The following is an 18,023-nucleotide window of genomic DNA, read 5'->3' on the forward strand; positions in this document are numbered from 1 at the left end:
ATGAAGTGATGGGACCAGATGCCAGGTTCTTAGTTTTTTCAATGTTGAGTTTTAAACCAACTTCTTCACTCTCCTCTTTCACTTTCATCAACAGGCTCTTTAGTTTCTCTTTGCTTTCTGCCATAAGAGTGGTGTTATCTACATATGTGAGTTTATTGATATTTCTCCCGGCAGTCTTGATTCCAAATTGTGCTTCATCCAGCCTGGCATTTCACATGAATATAAGTTAAATAAGCAGGGTGACAATATACAGCCTTGACTTATTCCTTTCCCAATTTGTAAATACTATATCAAGGCTATGAAAATAGTTGCTGAAAGTGAAAGTGAAGTCAGTCAGTCGTGTCCAACTCTTTGCGACCCCATGGACTGTAGCCTACCAGGCTCCTCTGTCCATGGGATTTTCCAGGCAAGAGTACTGGAGTGGGTTGCCATTTCCTTCTCCAGGAGATCTTCCCGACCCAGGGATCGAACCTGGGTCTCCCGCTTTGTAGGCAGACGCTTTTACCATCTGAGCCACCAGGGAAGTCATGTACTTTTGAATTTGTAAAAAAGTATTATTGTTCCATGGTAGGCTGAATTTACAGATGTGGAATCCCTGGAGAGGAAGACTGATGGTATACAGTTGACTCTCTAACATGGTAGTTAGAGGCACCAACCCTTGCAGCGTTGAGAACCCATGTATACTTTCATAGTTGGCCCTCTGTATCCACTGATTCAACTAACCATGGATTGTGTCACTGTGTAGTACATAGTGAGAAAATTCTCCTATAAAGTGATCTACGCAATTCAAACCTTGTAGTTCAAAAGTCAAGTGTATATCAAGTTAAGGAATGATTAAATAACAGATAAAAGTAGTTCTGGTGGCTAGGAAGAGTCTATAAAATATTAGTGTTAAGGCTGGGAAAATTGAGTCTGGAGGAGGTCATGGCAGTCCATTCCAGTATTGTTGCCTGGAGAACCCCTGTGGACAGAGGAGTCTGGCAAGCTCCAGTCCATAGAGTCACAGAGAGCTGGACATGACTGAAGCAACTTGCACATACACAGCAGGCTGGAAATACTGAGTCAGAGCCAGAAATGAAGAGGCCTTGAGTGGTATGCTAATTGACTTGAAATCTACTTGTTTTTCTCCACTTCATCTCACCATTTTTTCTTTCTTTTTTTTTTCATTTATTTTTATTAGTTGGAGGCTAATTACTTTACAGTATTGTAGTGGTTTTTGCCATACATTGACATGAATCAGCCATGGATTTACATGTGTTCCCCATCCCGATCCCCCCTCCCACCTCCCTCCCCATCCCATCCCTCACAGAGCTCTAGCCTTGTTAGTATTCTGAGAGTCCCTACAGGCATTTACTTTGATACTCTTTTCATTGTTTCTTTGCCAGTGTTAGATCTCAGTTTAGCACCTTCTGGGAGAAGCTTTCCCCATATAGTTAATTAAGCTCTGACACACAATATAGCATTCTGTATTATCTTCCATTTCAGCTCTTTGTTATTTTTGAGAATTCATATTATTTTATTTATCCCTCAATCATCCTACACTTGCTCTGTCTATACCATTAAGATGTAAGATCTGTGAGATCAGGAACCTTCTTCAGTATGTGTCTAGTCAGGCTGAAATACAATAGATTTACTATAAATATTCATTTACTCATTTAAATGAATTATGGTGGTTTAGACACCAAACAATAAAATAAATATAAGCAGTAGGTACAGTGTCTGCTAGTGTTATTTGCTGGAGAATTGTTGATCTCTTTCTTTTTTCATACAGTTCCCCTACTTTGTTTCATAAGGCTGTGAACTCTTCTAAGGCAGGTATCATATTATGATTATCTTTCATCCCCTGGTCTTATATATTCTCTGGCACAAAGAAGTCAGGAATTTTGTTTTAAAAAAAAGGAAGAAGACTAAATGATGGAATGAATGAAGAGACTCTTATAAACAAATAAATAGACATTTGACAAGGGCAAAAGACATTCTTTGGGAATAAGGGTTAGAATTGTCAACAAAGTTCTAGAGACGAGTTTACAAAAGACTTGCAGGATCTGAGGGTGTGAGTTGTATCCACCTTTTCTCCCCTTGAATTCCTGTTGAATTCCTGGTACAGAGGGCAGTTCCTGGAACATGTGTGTGTGTATGAGAGAGAAAGACAAACATGGAAAGAAGCTGAGTGTGTGGTTGGAAAGAAAGACAGTGGAAGTTTGGGGATTATATGGAAAAGGTAAATGATAGTTCAAAGGGCCTAGATTCTACAACTAATTAGTTTGAGACTTATCTTGTCAGCAGTGGGTAGCCTTTGAACATTTTTATTATACTGGCAGAAATGAGTTAACTCAGGATGCTGGAGTAGTGTTGGGGGCAAACATTTGTGTCAGGTCTCATAAGATCCAATCTCTAATAATGTCCATTTCTGGAAGGTCAGCTAGTGCTTACAACTTGTCCTCTTATGTTACATTTTGGAATAGTGTCTTTTCTGTTAAAAATTGGAAAGAATTGAGTATCTTAGGTCAGTATGGAGAGGCTAGCTTTAAATAATTACATATGGCATGGTGCCTTTCATTTAGTCATGTATCAGATTTTGAGATTTATTGGATTATAAAACTAAAACCTGTTATAGAACAATTGGCCATATTTCTTCTCCCTTCTTAAATGCCAGATATTGAAACTTCATTTTGAAGGTTAAAAGTAGTTTTAGGGACTCCTGAAGGATGAGCAGTTGTCCATTCAGCTCATGGGAAACACTGGCATAGTCCTTTGGAGATGGTCTATGGTCTGCAAGGAGAGATGGTTTGGAGAAGTGGAATTTAGAACCTGAATGTTGTTAGCTTTGCTTTTACAAGTAGGGGTTCAGTTCAGTTCAGTCGCTCAGTCGTGTCTGACTCTTGCGACCCCGTGAACCGCAGCACGCCAGGCCTCCCTGTCTATCACCAACTGCCGGAGTCTGCCCAAACCCATGTCCATTGAGTCGGTGATGCCATCCAGCCATCTCATCCTCTGTCGTCCCCTTCTCCTTTTGCCCTCAATCCATCCCAGCATCAGGGTCTTTTCAAATGAGTCAGCTCTTCACATCAAGTGGCCAAAGTATTGGAGTTTCAGCCTCAGCATCAGTCCCTCCAATGAACACCCAGGACTGATCTCCTTTAGGATGGACTGGTTAGATCTCCTACAGTCCAAGGGACTCTCAAGAGTCTTCTCTAACACCACAGTTCAAAAGCATAAATTCTTTGGGGATTAGGTTATACAATTTACTCTCTGGTGATTATGATCACTTAGAAGATTTCCGCACAACATCAGGCAATGGACTCATTTCTGTAAAAGATTCTCTGTTTTTTCTGGTCAAGTTCATAGAAATTACAGCCACTTTGGGACTTGGACAAAAAGAATTTGTTGCTTCAAGCAGTTTTTCCAGGGGTGGGTCTCAATTCAGTTCAGTTCAGTCGCTCAGTCGTGTCCGACTCTGCGACCCCATGAATTGCAGCACACCAGGGCTTCCTATCCATCACAAACTCCCGGAGTTTACTCAAACCCATGCCCATCGAGTCGGTGATGCCATCCAGCCATCTCATCCTCTGTCGTCCCCTTCTCCTCCTGCCCCCAATCCCTCCCAGCATCAGGGTCTTTTCCAATGAGTCAACTGTTCGCAGGAGGTGACCAAAGTACTGGAGTTTCAGCTTCAGCATCAGTCCTTCCAATGAACACCCAGGACTGGTCTCTTTTAGGATGGACTGGTTGGATCTCCTTGCAGTCCAAGAGACTCTCAAGAGTCTTCTCCAACACCACAGTTCAAAAGCATCAATTCCTTGGCGCTCAGCTTTCTTCACAGTCCAACTCTTTCTCTATAAATGAGACCATACGGTATTGGAAATGGTTGTATAAGAAATCAAAAATTAGTGAGAATATGTGTATTCTTAGTCTGGGGGTGGGAGTGACTGCTTAAAAAATGGGTAGTGTAACTTTCTATCTGTTATAGCCTTACCGTCAGGGGCAAATTCCAGGGTGTCTTAGGGAGGCAGGGATTTCCAAGGAGTTTGTGGACTTCTGCCTCGTAAGCATTAATTTTTTTCACTGGTTTTCCTTCATCTTGCTGGAAATCCCAGTTTTGTCCTAAATGCCTATCAAAATAATGGGAAAACCAAGGAGAATAAATTAATTCCAACAAATATTGGGATAAATACCATAGTTCTGCTGCTTTTGGATTCTTTCAGTGTGGACATGTCCACTTTACAGCTTCCCAGATGGCACAGTGGTAAAGAACCTGCCTGCCAAAGCCTGTGATGCAGGAGGCTGTGAGTTGGATCCTTGGATTGGGTAGGTCTCCTGGAGTAGGGCAAGGAAACTGACTCCAGTGTTCTAGCCTGGAAGATGCCATGGACAGAGAAGCCTGAGGACTGCAGTTCTTGGGGTCACAAAGAGTTGGACATGACTGAGCATGCACACACATGTACATGACCACTTTATAAAGTTGCCTAGAGATGTGTCTGCTATATTTTCAAAAAGCAAAATATTGCTGTATGTTTTGAGAAAGAAGTGTTCCTAGGTCTTCTATCTTTGGGAAACATTTCAAGCTATTTTTCTTTTACAAAGATATATGAAATTAATATTTGAAGAAGTTAAAAAGGTTTGTATTAAACAACCATGTTTAATTTTATTCAGTGTTTTAAAATCTATTTGACTATAGAATACTATTTTTATGAAACATCTGTTAACATTTAGCAAATTATTAGTGCTCTATGAAACCCATTTGGGAAATGATGGCCTACATAATAATTGTCTTATGAATGGAAATGTACTTATTGGCAAATACCCATGTGACTCTCAGGTGAATATGTGAAGATAAAACATCTTACAGCACAAATTTCTGAGAGCATAAGGTATAGGTACCTAGTCATTTAATTTGTTTACATTTTTTACTTTTTATTTTATTTTGGAGTATAGTTGATTAACGATGTGATAGTTTCAGGTATATAGCAAAGTGGTTCAGTTATATAAGTATCTATTCTTTTCGAATTAGCTTACTATTTATGTTGTTGCATAATATTGAGCAGAGTTCCCTGTTTTATACATTAGATCCTGTTGGTTGGTTATCCATTTTAAATATAGCAGTATATACATGTCAATCCCACATCCCCTAAATATCCCTTCCCTGCACCCTTCCCCCTTGGTAGTCATAGGTTTGTTCTCTGTTAAGTCTGTTTCTGTTTTGTAAATAAGTTCATTTGTATCATTTATTTTTAAATTCTGTATATAATTAGTATCGTAAGATATTTCTCTTTCTCTGTGTGACTTACTTCACTCAGTATGATAATCTCCAGGTCCATGCTTGTCGCTGCAAATGGCATTGTTTCATTCTTTCCATTGCATATGTGTACCATATCTTCTTTATCCATTCCTCTGTTGATGGACATTTAGGTTCCTTCCATGTCTTGGCTATCATAATACCAGTCATTTTAAACAATACATGTAGAGCAACTGGTTGAAGCTTGATTCTTAGTAGTACTTAGTAAATGTTAATCACTATTAAATCAGAAAATTCATATTGAGAAATGGATATCTAGTTATACTAGTATAGATGAACCAGTTCTCTTTTGCAATGAAATATAAAGTCTGCTAGAGTCTAAAATTTGGTATCAAAGTCTGAGAAGTCTGTGGTCCTGAATCTGTGTCTATCAATTACCTTTAATATATGCTAAGCTTATCCATATAACAGTAGTAGTATCTCCATAAAATATTACTGGAATCACATTCTAACATTAATGTTTCTTGCATGTACAACATACTGTATACAGTAATAGCCACTTAGAATTATAATGTTATCTTTAGTCTTTCAAAATAGGTAATACTTTTAGTGATTTTGAATGCAATAATGGGCATGATCATTATCCTATCTAAGTGGCAGTCTAGTAGCAGAGACCTTGTGGACTCTTTATTTCCACCCAGTCTCTTGGATGTTGGCTGCCTCCCTAGTAGAGGGTCAGTTTTCTATGGCAGAAGACCAAGAGGATCCACTGGCATCTTAAATGCAGGATAACATGGAACTGCACCCAGATACTGTTTCTTTCCCCAACACCTCAGCCTGAAAACAAAACAAAACAAAAAGCAGGCAAGAATAGAAAGTGTATTCTTAGCCTAGCCAGCATGCTATGAATGCAGTATTACCAGCTGCTCACGGAGCCGCAGCTGAGCGGATCTGCAGACTTCAAGCTGCCCCACATCCTCCTCTTAATACTGATGGGAGAAAATCCCCACGTCCTTTCCAAGCAGGAAGTCTGACTTCCCCAAGCTGTGTGCTCTCCTTTCTAATCTCCAAAGAGTGGAAGCTCCTAGGACACAGATGCTAGGAGTATCCTCAGGCACATCAGAATAGTAATGTATTCTGTTTGCAGCAACCACCTCTCTGTGTATTGTATAATCTGGGGCTGAGTCTGCCAGATGAAGATGATTTTGCAGGTACGAAAGTCAGGCTCAGGAAACCAAGTGACTTGACCAAAGTGTTGACCATGCATCGTCAAACTCAAAGTCTCAGATAAACAAATGAAAGGCAATGAAAGTCTTTCAAACTATATCCTTTACAAAACACTTGGGCAATCTATTCAACAGATTTCTAGGCATATATTCCCTCATCCCCAGCCCTATTAAAAAATCGAGATTCTGCAGTTTTGGGCATAGGGTGTTATCAAATAATGTGGAAGCTTATAAAGTATGTCAATGCTTTTTAAATTTTAATATGTTTACAAATAACTGAGAGATCTGGAGAGGGGCCTCAGTTCAGTTCAGTCACTCAGTTGTGTCCGACTCTTTGCAACCCCATGGACTGTAGCATGCCAAGCTTCCCTATCCTTCACTGTCTCCCGGAGCTTGCTCAAACTCATGTTTACTGAGTCAAAGATGCCATCCAACCATCTCATCCTCTGTTGTACCCTTCTCTTCCTGCCTTCAATTTTTCCCAACATCAGGGTCTTTTAAAGTGAGTCAGTTCTTCGCATCAGGTGGCCAAAGTATTGGAGCTTCAGCTTCAGCATCAGTTCTTCCAATGAGTATTTAGGACTGATTTCCTTTAGGATTGGCCTGAGAGTGTGCATATCTAGGAAGATCCCAGGAGATGGTGGCCAATCCTGCAGAACTATGGACTATTATTATTCGAGGAACTTGGCACCAGCCGTTTCTGGTGGGAATGGACCTGGATCCACATGTGCAGAAAAATTACATCGAGGATTTCTCTACCTTCCAATTATTTAGTAAGTTCAGTCATTGAACCAACACTTGGATCTGGCATGCTGTTTAGGCCAGAGAGGATATTAGAAATGTAGAATTATCAGTAATTAGAGGCAACATTCAGAAAAGAAAATAACAGCTACTTAGAAGGAAGCCTGATTTAGAACATACATTAGTTTTCTTCTCTCAGGATCACTGGGTTTGGTTTAAATTATCATAAAGATTACATAGAAATCTTGAGTGGCAGGCATGACTAGAATTATTGAGGGAAAGAGAAATGAAATGCTAGATGCAGTGGAATTGATGTGGTTGTTTTTTTTAAAACAAAAAAAAAGTTCATACTGTGGATGAGCAGGAAAAACAAGCCTATAGGTTTCACAATAAGAATTTCATAAACTTTCAAGTCCTAGTGTATGTGAAAGTTTACATTACATTATTTCCCCCTTCTGAGATGTTGGGCTGTCAGCTGGGCACATAGGAATGTTTTATGGGGGCATTGAGAGGACATAATGTAATGTTCTGTGGAATCCCTCTTCTTCCTTGTACACTGCCCATCCTCTCTATGCATCTCTTAGAGCAATTGAAGTATATACATGATATTCCACTGTTGTTACTGATTTGCAATGTCAAGGAGTTTCAGGTAGAGGTGGACAGTTTTCTGTGGATTAAAATATAGGTTAGGTAATGCTTATAAAGATAATCTGATTTGATCATAATATTTCCCTCTCTTTTGCCATTGAAATAAAATAATGCCAGGCTTGATTTTTATGTCATTACAGTGGGTTTAGATTTTGATGAAGCAAAAGGGTTGAATTTTATTATTCCAGAGAGCATGGATCATGAGGATGGTACTATAGGGAAGATTCATGTGTGTGTGTGAGTATGTTAAGTTGTTTTTAATTCATTTTCACCCTACCTCTTTACTTAATTTTTATTTACTTTTTCTCTACTTCTCCCACTTTAAAAATTATAAAATAAACTCTAGATCACTTGGTTTTCTAAAATGCTGATACCTACAACATTCTTTCAGTTGTTAAAATCAGGTCATTTCTGGTGTTATTGTAGTCTGATGACAACAGTGTCCCTATGCCTTCAGGAAAACATTGGTTTAATTCTTCTCTCTTCTTAGACTTGTCAACTTCTTTTCTTGCTCATTCCTAGACTTTGACCAACTGATTCATACTAAAGTGTAAATGACTGATACAGATCATTATATCTCCTCACTCAGGGCAACTAGTATTTTGATATAGAAATAAAACCTTTTAATCATGTTTTCACTGCCTAATAAGGCATTTCTGATGTGATAAAATTGGCAAAGTAGGTGGTCCCTTTTTGAATAAAGCAGGGATCCTGAAATCTTACTGTAGATTGTGATTTAGTTAATTCACTTTGGTTTTTGTTTTGATTTTGGAAATATTATTTATTGTCTCCTTTATCTTCATCTTGAAATTTTCCAGACCCCAAATATAGCAAGTTATAGCCATTTATGCGTAATGTACCAGTTTAGCCTAACTTTTCCCGCTGGTTACCACCCTTTCTGGCACAGAATCAATGACCCCTTTGGGGAAATGAGTCCATTTTTGCATTGTTCTTCTAGGTTTCATACTCCTGGATCCAACCACTAGATGTCTCTGTAATTACAGGCTGGACCAAATCAGAGAGCATGGCTTACCACAGAAGCATATGTGGGACTTAGAAAGACTTATCCCTAAATTCTAAATACCTGTTTCCACTAAAGTGAAATGATCTTAAATACACATAAGGTGGCACCATTAAACAATTAGTTACTTGGTTACCTGTTATATGACTTAATGTGAGCTGAACTAGGTCTATCAATTCTTAAGAGAAGCTAGGTAAGTAGTAAAGCCCTGTAGAGAGAGAGAGTGTGTGTGTGTGTGAGTGAGTGTGTGTGAGTGAATGTGTGTGTGAGTGAGTGTGTGTGTGTGTATGTGTGTGAGTGAGTGTGTGTGTGTATGTGTGAGTGTGTGTGTGTGTGAGTGAGTGTGTGAGTGTGAGAGTGTGTGTGTATTACTGTGCCCCTTCATACATGCACTCTCAGAATCCGTGCTCTTTGCAGGTTGGGGGAGAGACAAACAATTTTAGAGTCTTGCAGCCATATGTTTGTATAAGAACCTTTAGATTACCAGTCTAACTTTCAAAATGAAGCAGGTGATGAAAAAGAGTGGAATTGTCCTGAGATCTCTTAATAAAGCTGCTTATCAAATTACACATTTGTTGCCGACCAGTTAGGCTCAGAAAGAAATCCATTCCTTCTTTCCTCCCTCCCCCCCTCCACCCTCCCTCATTTCCTCCCTTTGTTTTTCTGCCTTTCTTTCTTCCTTCCCTCCATCTCTCCTTCCTTCTTTCTCTCTCTCTGCTTTTCTTTCAAAATTAAGTTTATCTTAGGAAGTATCCAAGTTTGTGAGAATACTGAGACTTTTCCCATCATACATTATGTTGGAAGTTGTAAGGAGTGTGTGATTGTATCCTGGTCATTTTTTAAAAATCCTAATGCTTAAGTAGTGCCTCACACAGTAAGTAGATCCCCAGTAAATGTTGCTGAATGGTGAATGGATGAAGGTCATCTACTTAGGTGGTATAAATGAGCAAATTCAGGTTAGCTATATAAATGTGATGAATAAGTAGTTAAATAGACAACTGTGTGTAAATATATATAAATAAATATTTTTAATCTTTGAAAAAAGAAAGTTATTTTACTTTTAAGATTATTGATGGGGTTTCCCTGATAGTCTAGTGGTTAAGACTCCATGCTTCCAATGCAGGGGCACAGTCTCAATCCACATTTTGGCAACTAGGATCTTGCATGCCTCATGGCATGGCCAAAGAGTAAAACAAACAAAACAACACCCTAAAAAAGTTTATCAAGTCATTTAAACTTGATATGTATTATCCGGTTTAATAGGACCATGGTAATACATGCTCCTACCAACTGAAAGATGGACCACAAAAATTTAGTAAAGTTGAAAAAATGTTATATATGAATCTACCTACTAGAGTGTATTCCTCGTGTGAATTCTGTATGTCATTTCTGTAGCGTGGGGGGAAAAAAGGTAAGGTGGGAGCAAGTAGAATGTAAATGCCCTTAATAACCTGCTCTCAAGAGTAAATAATTTATGTACAAATGTAGGGTCACTCAAAAGTGTTTGAAAACAATGTTATTTTGCATTGGGGTAACAAATCTCCATTATATAATAATCATACCATTTCTCATTATTTATGAGCAGGTTCTTTTATCTAAAAGAACATAAAAAAGTTGAACCTTGTTCCTGTCCAGTGTGAATGATTACAGGTTCCACATGAAGAGAAGCGGATCAAACATCTGTTTGTCTGCAGAGCCTTTTATATTGGTGATTCCCCGTGTATTTGGTCAGTAGCTCATATGTCACCATGATCTCCTTTGAATCTCTGAAATATAGCCATTTCCTGAAGGCAAGTACAATGGTTGTCCAGGACCTGGCACACAGCAGTCTGAGTTCACTCTTTAGCTCTCTGAAAGTGACCAAAATTTTTTAAAAACTCCATGACTTACTTTCCTTCCTAGTTTAAAGGAAGAAACAAAGGAGTGTGGTATTTTTACTTCTGGAGGATATAACAATGACTGTGAGAGCTAACAACTACCGATCATCTACTATGAGTTGTAAATCGCACAGTAATACAGTTTTTGAAAAATAGCATTTATTGAGTGCCTTTTATGTACCAGCTGCCGCTGGTCTTTGAGGTTTGCGATCATTATGTCATTCATCTTCAAAACCAACCCCACTATTGTTGTTGGACTCGGAGGCACATAAAGGTGAAGGGACTTGTTAGTAAGTGTAGAAATTGGACTTCCATTCGGACCGTTTAATTCTGCAGGATGTATGGTATGCCCTATGCAACAATTGCTTCCTTATGTCCAGTCTAACTGTTGTGTGTATTACTGCGGTGGTTACTTTAACAGGTGCGATTGATCCTCTTCAGCTGCCTATGATGCACATCACTGTCTGCCCAACTTAGCCAGAATGCCAGTGCCTTGCCTTGAGGGCATTCCTCTCTTCCCTTCTCACCTCACCAGGGCCTTATTCACTTTAAAGGTCAGCTGGATCACAAATATGGGGCAGATGGGGAATAATAGTCTTCTCCATACACCATTGTGATTTCTTTGCCCTTCTGCACAGGGTATCTTTCATCAGTTCAGTTCAGTCGCTCAGTCGTGTCCAACTCTTTGTGACCCCATAGACTGCAGCATGCCAGGCCTCCCTGTCCATCACCAACTCCTGGAATTTACTCAAACTCATGTCCATTGAGTTGGGGATGCCAAAAGCAGAACTTACTCACCACTCTGGCCATATTCTTGCTATTTCCCTGGGGACCAAAAGTGATGCCCAAGCTTGGGCACCAAGGTAACAGATCACATAGTCGGCATTCATTTAGCCACTGATCCCATAAAGTAAGAGCAAGCCACAGGGGCTTCTAGGCACAACCACAAGCTGTGGTGAAACCGGTTTTCTTCACCAAACCTACTGCATCCCAAACTTCTTATGCTGTGACGGCACGGGTCTTTCTGACGCATTTCTTCTCTTGCTTCTGAAGTTTGGTCACAACTGCGCAATCCTATCAAGTGTTAGTGATTTAACCTGTCCTACCACAGGATATGTCAGACTTCAGTCCCAATCATCGAAGGAGATTCCTTATACTCTTTTTACAGATGGTTCACCTTCTCTCGAGATGCTTTTATATTAATACCAAGGATAGAAGCGGTCTTGCACTAGGTAATGTGCATCTTGACTTTGAAGCCTTTGGGGGACTATTTAATTATATCTGCCTCCTCAGCTAGACTACAAGCTACTATACTCAGTGGCCATCATTATCTGATATAAACTAGGTAACTGAATATTTGTGGAAGGAGAGAAGAAAAGAAGAGATGAAGGGAAAGGAAAAGAACTCACACTTACATTGATCCTGAAAGTGAAAGTGTTAGTCGCTCAGTCATGTCCGACTCTTTGTGACCTTATGGACTGTAGCCCACCAGGCTTCTCTGTCCACGGAATTCTCCAGCTGAGAATACTGGAGTGGGTTGCCATTCCCTTCTCCAGGGGATCTTCCCAAACCAGGGATCAGACCTGGGTCTCCTGCATTGCAAGCAGATTCTTAACTGTCAGAGTCACCTAAGAAGCCCTGCATTGCTCCTAAATAAGCTCTGTTAAGAATAATTGGAGCTTCAACAGTTGGCTCAGTGGTAAAGAATCTGCCTTCCAATGCAAGAGACACAGGAAAGATGAGTTTGATCCTGTGGTCAGGAAGATACCCTGGAGGAGAAAATGGCAATCCACTCCAGTATTCTTGCCTGGGAAATCCCATGTAGAGAGGAGCCTGGCGGAGTGTAGTCCACGGGGTCACAAAGAGTCGGACACAACTCAGCAACTGAGCACTCATACATAGGGTGCATGCTGCACTCTTTTCCAGGAGAGAATGTAATTAGCAAGGGTGACAACTCCCTTGAGTATCTCTAATCCTCGAGTACCTCTCCTAACCCTCTTATAGTGCTGACGATGAGAAGGCACTTCTATGGAAGGGTGACCCGAAGTGACGCTTGTTCCAATAATAATAATAATAACAACAACCTCACTAGGCACATATTTCATTATTTTTAAGCAGAACTCAAATGCAGCAACTAGTACCATCATCTCAGTTGTTCAAATACGAGTGTGAGAATTAACCTTAATCTCTCTCTTCCTCACCTTCCGCAGCCCAAACTAGTAGCTAGTTCTCAGAGCAGAAACACAAAGGAGAAGCATGCTTAATTTTTCTGATGGCTTCTGCCAGACTTGCAGTTAAAACCGAGCTCCTGACAACTGCCTAGAAAGCCCTCAGTGGCCAGTTTCGTGGCCACCCTTCTGCTCTCCTTTTTCACTGTGTTCTTCCCTTTTCACTTGCTCCTGCCTCACTGGGCTTCCTGCTGTTTCTCACGCATGTCCGTGTTGTCATTGACTTGGGTCTTTGTGCTAGCCATTGTCCTTCCTGTCACTCAGCTCTCAGCTTAGAAGCCTCCCCTTCAGGGAGCCCTGATTCAGCTTTCTAATCAACATGAGCAAACTGGCCTTGCTCCATCACGTAATTCTAATTCTTTCTAAAGCGTATATCACTGTTGGATATTTGTCATCATCCTTTATTTGTTGACTTAATTATTGTCAATCTACTGATGGTAGAATCTGATTTCCATAAAAGAAGGAATCCCATATCTTTGATTCCTTGCTGTGTCCCCCTCTTCTAGAAAAGGTCCAGGCAAAGCATAGATATTCAAAAGGCAAACCAACAACAACAAAAAGGTAAAAGAAAATCTCTATCATTTGAACAAATTAATGAACTTCAGAAGTTCTGAGAGACTTCCTGCTGCCAAAACTGCAAACAGAACTCCTAGTTTCAGAAGGAGGTTATAGACATAGGTAGGAGATAATTTTCAAGGAGATCCACCATCAATTCTTTCCCTTCCTGGGACTTCCCTGGTGTTCCAGTGGTTAAAACTCCATGCAGGTGGTGTGGGTTCCATCCTTTGTCAGGAACTAAGATCCCACATGCCACGTGCCCCCTGCCCCCCCCCCCAAAAAAATCCATCCCTTCCTATATGCTATACTGCTTTCAATCAAAAGATAAAATCCATTTCCCCTTTTCCCTCAGTTCTTCCTGACCCTATAGATTCTTTTGACCAGACGAAGGCAGTAGAGTGATATTCTGGGACTTTCAAGCTCAGTCTTAAGACTGGGAGCTTCTGCTTCTCTCTTGGGGCATACTGTCAGTGGTCACACACCCAGTGGAGGGAGGTCCAGGCAGGGGACAGGCCATTCTGGAAGTTCCAGCCCCAGGGAAGCTCCCAGCTGCCTCCAGTGGTGGGAGGAACTGCAGGCAGCATGTCATTGTGGTTTCATACTAAGTCTTGTCCATTTCTCTGAGAACCCTTGGACTGTTGCCTGCCAGCCTCTTCTGTCGTGGGATTCTCCAGGCAAGAATACTGGAGTGGGTAGCCATTTCCCTCTCCAGGGGATGTCCCTGACCCAGGCCTCGAACCCGTGTCTCCTGCATTGCAGGTGAATTCTTTACCACCGAGCCACTTGTGAAGCCCCAAATCAATATAAAGTGAAGCAAAAAACATCCAGGATGAGCTCTGCACAGAATTCCTGACCCAGAAAACCTTGGGGAATTATTGTTGTTTTAAACCACTTCATTTCTGTGTCGTTTGTTATATAACAATAGATAGTTGAATGTTATAGCCAATATAAAAACATAAAGCAGAAAGAGGTTAGGACCGCTGCAGCAGGTCTGCGTTTCTGAGAGGAACGTAACTCTTGCCTGGTCGCAGTGTCTTTGCAAACACTGTGGGTCTGCACAGGCGGCTAAAGGAAACACAATCATGGGCCATCCATCACTGCCAGTTTGCTGCCCAGAATAAGAGGACCCTTTGTGTAGTGATGTTTGGGCATAGCGCTGAGCTGACAGAATGAATTCCAGGTGTGGGTGGGGTCCGCCCCACAAAACAGCAAACAGGTATTGACTTCAGTGTTGAGTTTGAGCTCAGGATGCAACCTGAGGAGTCACCAGGATGTGAGGCATCAGGTGCTGTATTTTATGTCAGGCACCCAAGAACAACAAGCAGAAAAAGCAGTCACCATGATAAAGAAGTGGTGATCAGAGAAGAAGCTAGGAGTGGGGTTCTGACTGCATTCTGCAGTAGTTCTGTTTTCATTGAGGAATTCCTGTAACTGTCCTGAAGGAACTGGCTGGAGTTTGGCCCTTGCGATGCAAGCTACTGGGCTTCCCAGGTGGCCCAGTGGTAAATAAGCCACCTGCAGTGCAGGAGACCTGGGTTTGATCCCTGGGTTGGAAAGATCCCCTGGAGGAGGAAATGGTAACCCACTCCAGTATGCTTGCCTGGAACATCCCTTGGGTGGAGGAGCCTGGAGGGCCACAGGTCATGGGGTTGAAAAAGAGTTGGACGTGACTTAGTGATTAAACAACAACAATACAAGGTACACACTTCCCCCAAAGTGCCCCCAGTTTCCCAAATCATGGAACCACAAATATATCAGGTATAATTTCAAACAATCTTCAGTTTCAAAATAGTATTTTCTATTCAGAAGCTTTTAAAAAAATCTAATTTTCTGCTTTGAAGTCTTGAAAAGCTGGAGAATGGAAGGAAATTGGGCTCTCCCTAAAAGACAATCTCTCCCTTACCCATCTCTCCATTCAGGGAATAGCTGCTTGAAATCGTTACCATTCTTTCCAGACTGACCTCCACATGAACACCTCACCCCTCCTGATAGCTCAGCACGCCCATTTATAAAACTGGAATCAAAAGTCCCTTCATCATAATGCTAGAATGTAAATTAAATAATTGGTGATTTGCTAAACACTTTGAAAATGAAAATGCTAAGTATTGTATTATTTCAAGGGTAATTTACTTCTTCTGATTCATTTGTAATTATTTCATCAAAACATTGTTCAGTAAGAGCTGTTTGATGTGTAAAATGCCTGTGTGGGCCTTCCCTGTAAGACTTTTGTTATCAAAATTAGATGGAGACCATGTCAATTGGAACTCATGTACACCCAAAAGGTTTGCAATAGTGTAGGTCTCAAATCACCCTCTTGTGGGCCAGGGCCTGTTGGAAAATGAACAAATCCCAGAGCAGTGACTCATTGCTGAATTTGTCTATAATGGTTTCTTACCAGATAATCAAATAGGGACCAAAGCCAGGCCCAGGTAGCAACTGGGAACCTGATCATTTGGTTTTGGCCCTTTTCCCTGACATTTGCACCATTCTGAAAACTCTTGCTTCCTCAGTTTCAGATGCCAACTCAATCTTTCTGAAATTTACATATAGTTACAGGTAATATTGGAAGGTTGATCTGATGCACTGAGTCCCTTAATGAAATTAATTATGATGACCCCTGAATCCATTTTAAAAAATATTTAAAGTAGAGGGACTAAAATAGTTAAGCCCTGGTAGGCGTGAGTCATAACCTGAAACTGCCAACAGTAAGTGAGAAATATCCTTGAAATCTCGCCTTATACTTAAAAAAAAAAATCAAGGAAAATTTGTTTTTTCTCTACATGGTCTTCTTCTTTATTTCAGTATAAAGTTAACGTTTAAAAGTATTTTTCAGTTTACATAATTTCTTCTCATTTCCACCCTCAATTACTGGCTATAGAATATTTAGCTACTGTCATTATAAATCTCAAGTATATTTCAGCAGTAACAGTGTCCCAAATCTAAAACCCAGATTGATATCTTCTCTCAACTCCTCTGTTTGGTTTTGCTTCTGAATTGGTACATGATCTTGGTACATGATCCTTGCTCTAATCAAGCCATGAATTAACTAGGAGTCATCCCACCCCCCCTGTCTTTACCCTCATGCCAAATTTAGTTATTCAGTGCCACTGAGCCACTGATTTAAACTTTATTTTAAATCAGTCCTTTTTTCCCCCTAATTCTTATTGTCCTGCATTACTTAAGGTACCCTCAGTTGTAAGAGAAGTTCAACCCCAAATACACTAAATATTATTGGAATCTTAGTGGCTCAAATAAACGCAAAACCCAGAAGTAGCAAAGGTTTACTTGGCAGTATATTAAAGTCGTCATCATCATTCAGTCACTCAATTGTGTCCGACTCTTTGCCCCGCTGTGGACCACAGCACTCCAGGTTTCCCTGTCCGTCACCATTTCCCGGAGCTTGCTCAAACTTGTATCCACTGAGTCGGTGAGACCATCCAACCGTCTCATCCTCTGTCATCCCCTTCTCCTGCCTTCAACCTTTCCCAGCATCAGGGTCTTTTCTATTAAAGTAGCTTAATGATATTGTCAAAAGCTAGTCTATACTTTCCCTTCCAAAAAAGTTTTCTTCCCTCCACAGAAACCTTCCAGCCAAGAACCTCTGTAGCCCAACTTGTATCACAGGAGTATTCCCAAACCAGTCACTGTGGTAGGGGGATAATATTTTCTTAAGTTACTCAGATTCTACATGGAACTGACATTGATGTCAATCAGATATGACTGGTTAAATATGGAGATGGAAGTCTCACTGTTCCCTACCATTTTTTTTTTTTTTTTGAAATACGATTACTATAAAGGGTGGGAGTGTCTGTTAGATAGAAAAGTATATGCCGACTCATTATCACTGCCTCAGTTTAAACATTTTTTACCTGCATGGAGTACTTGAGAGTTTTGGAAGTTATTTTGCTACCCAGTAGCAGACAGAACTTTCTGCCTCTTATTCTTTCTCCACCATCTATCTTCCATTCTGTCAACAGAATAATCTTTTCAAGACATCATTCTTTTTACATGATGTCTATGGTTAGAACTATTAGATGACATCCCATCATTCACAAAGAGTGACTTTTAAGATGTGCTCTATGTTTCAACCAGAAAAACCTGCTTTTATCTGTTCTGGTATTTCAGATATGACTTTGAGGGGAAAAGGTTAAGAATAAAGAAAAGTTTAAAAACCAGTGATCCACAGAATACAGCTCAGGTTCTTTAGCTTGAGCATCCATGATAGGGACTTAACTTACTTCCCTATCGAACCCTCTTCATAGTTATATACCCAGGACTATCTAATTGGGCTTCCCTGGTGGCACAGATGCTAAAGAATCTGCTTACAAGGCTGAAGACCCAGGTTCAATCCCTGGGTGGGAAAGAGCTCCTGGGAAAGAGAATGGCTACCCACTCTAATATTCTTGCCTAGAGAACTTCATGACAGAGGAGCCTGGTGGACTATAGTCCATGGGGTCACAAAGAATCAGACACGACTGAGTGACTAGC

General features: G+C 40.6%; 1 protein-coding gene and 1 non-coding gene across 9 annotated transcripts in view; one reads left to right on the forward strand and one right to left on the reverse strand.

Moving 5' to 3' along the window:
• Positions 1 to 18,023, forward strand: part of LRRC4C (leucine rich repeat containing 4C) — a 1,326,823-nt gene that overhangs the window by 20,009 nt on the left and 1,288,791 nt on the right. The window lies entirely within an intron of this gene.
• Positions 451 to 523, reverse strand: TRNAC-ACA (transfer RNA cysteine (anticodon ACA)). The gene has a single exon. It is a non-coding gene; the product is annotated as a tRNA-Cys (tRNA).

This window comes from Odocoileus virginianus, chromosome 10 (genome assembly GCF_023699985.2).
Source record: "Odocoileus virginianus isolate 20LAN1187 ecotype Illinois chromosome 10, Ovbor_1.2, whole genome shotgun sequence".
NCBI lineage: Eukaryota > Metazoa > Chordata > Mammalia > Artiodactyla > Cervidae > Odocoileus > Odocoileus virginianus.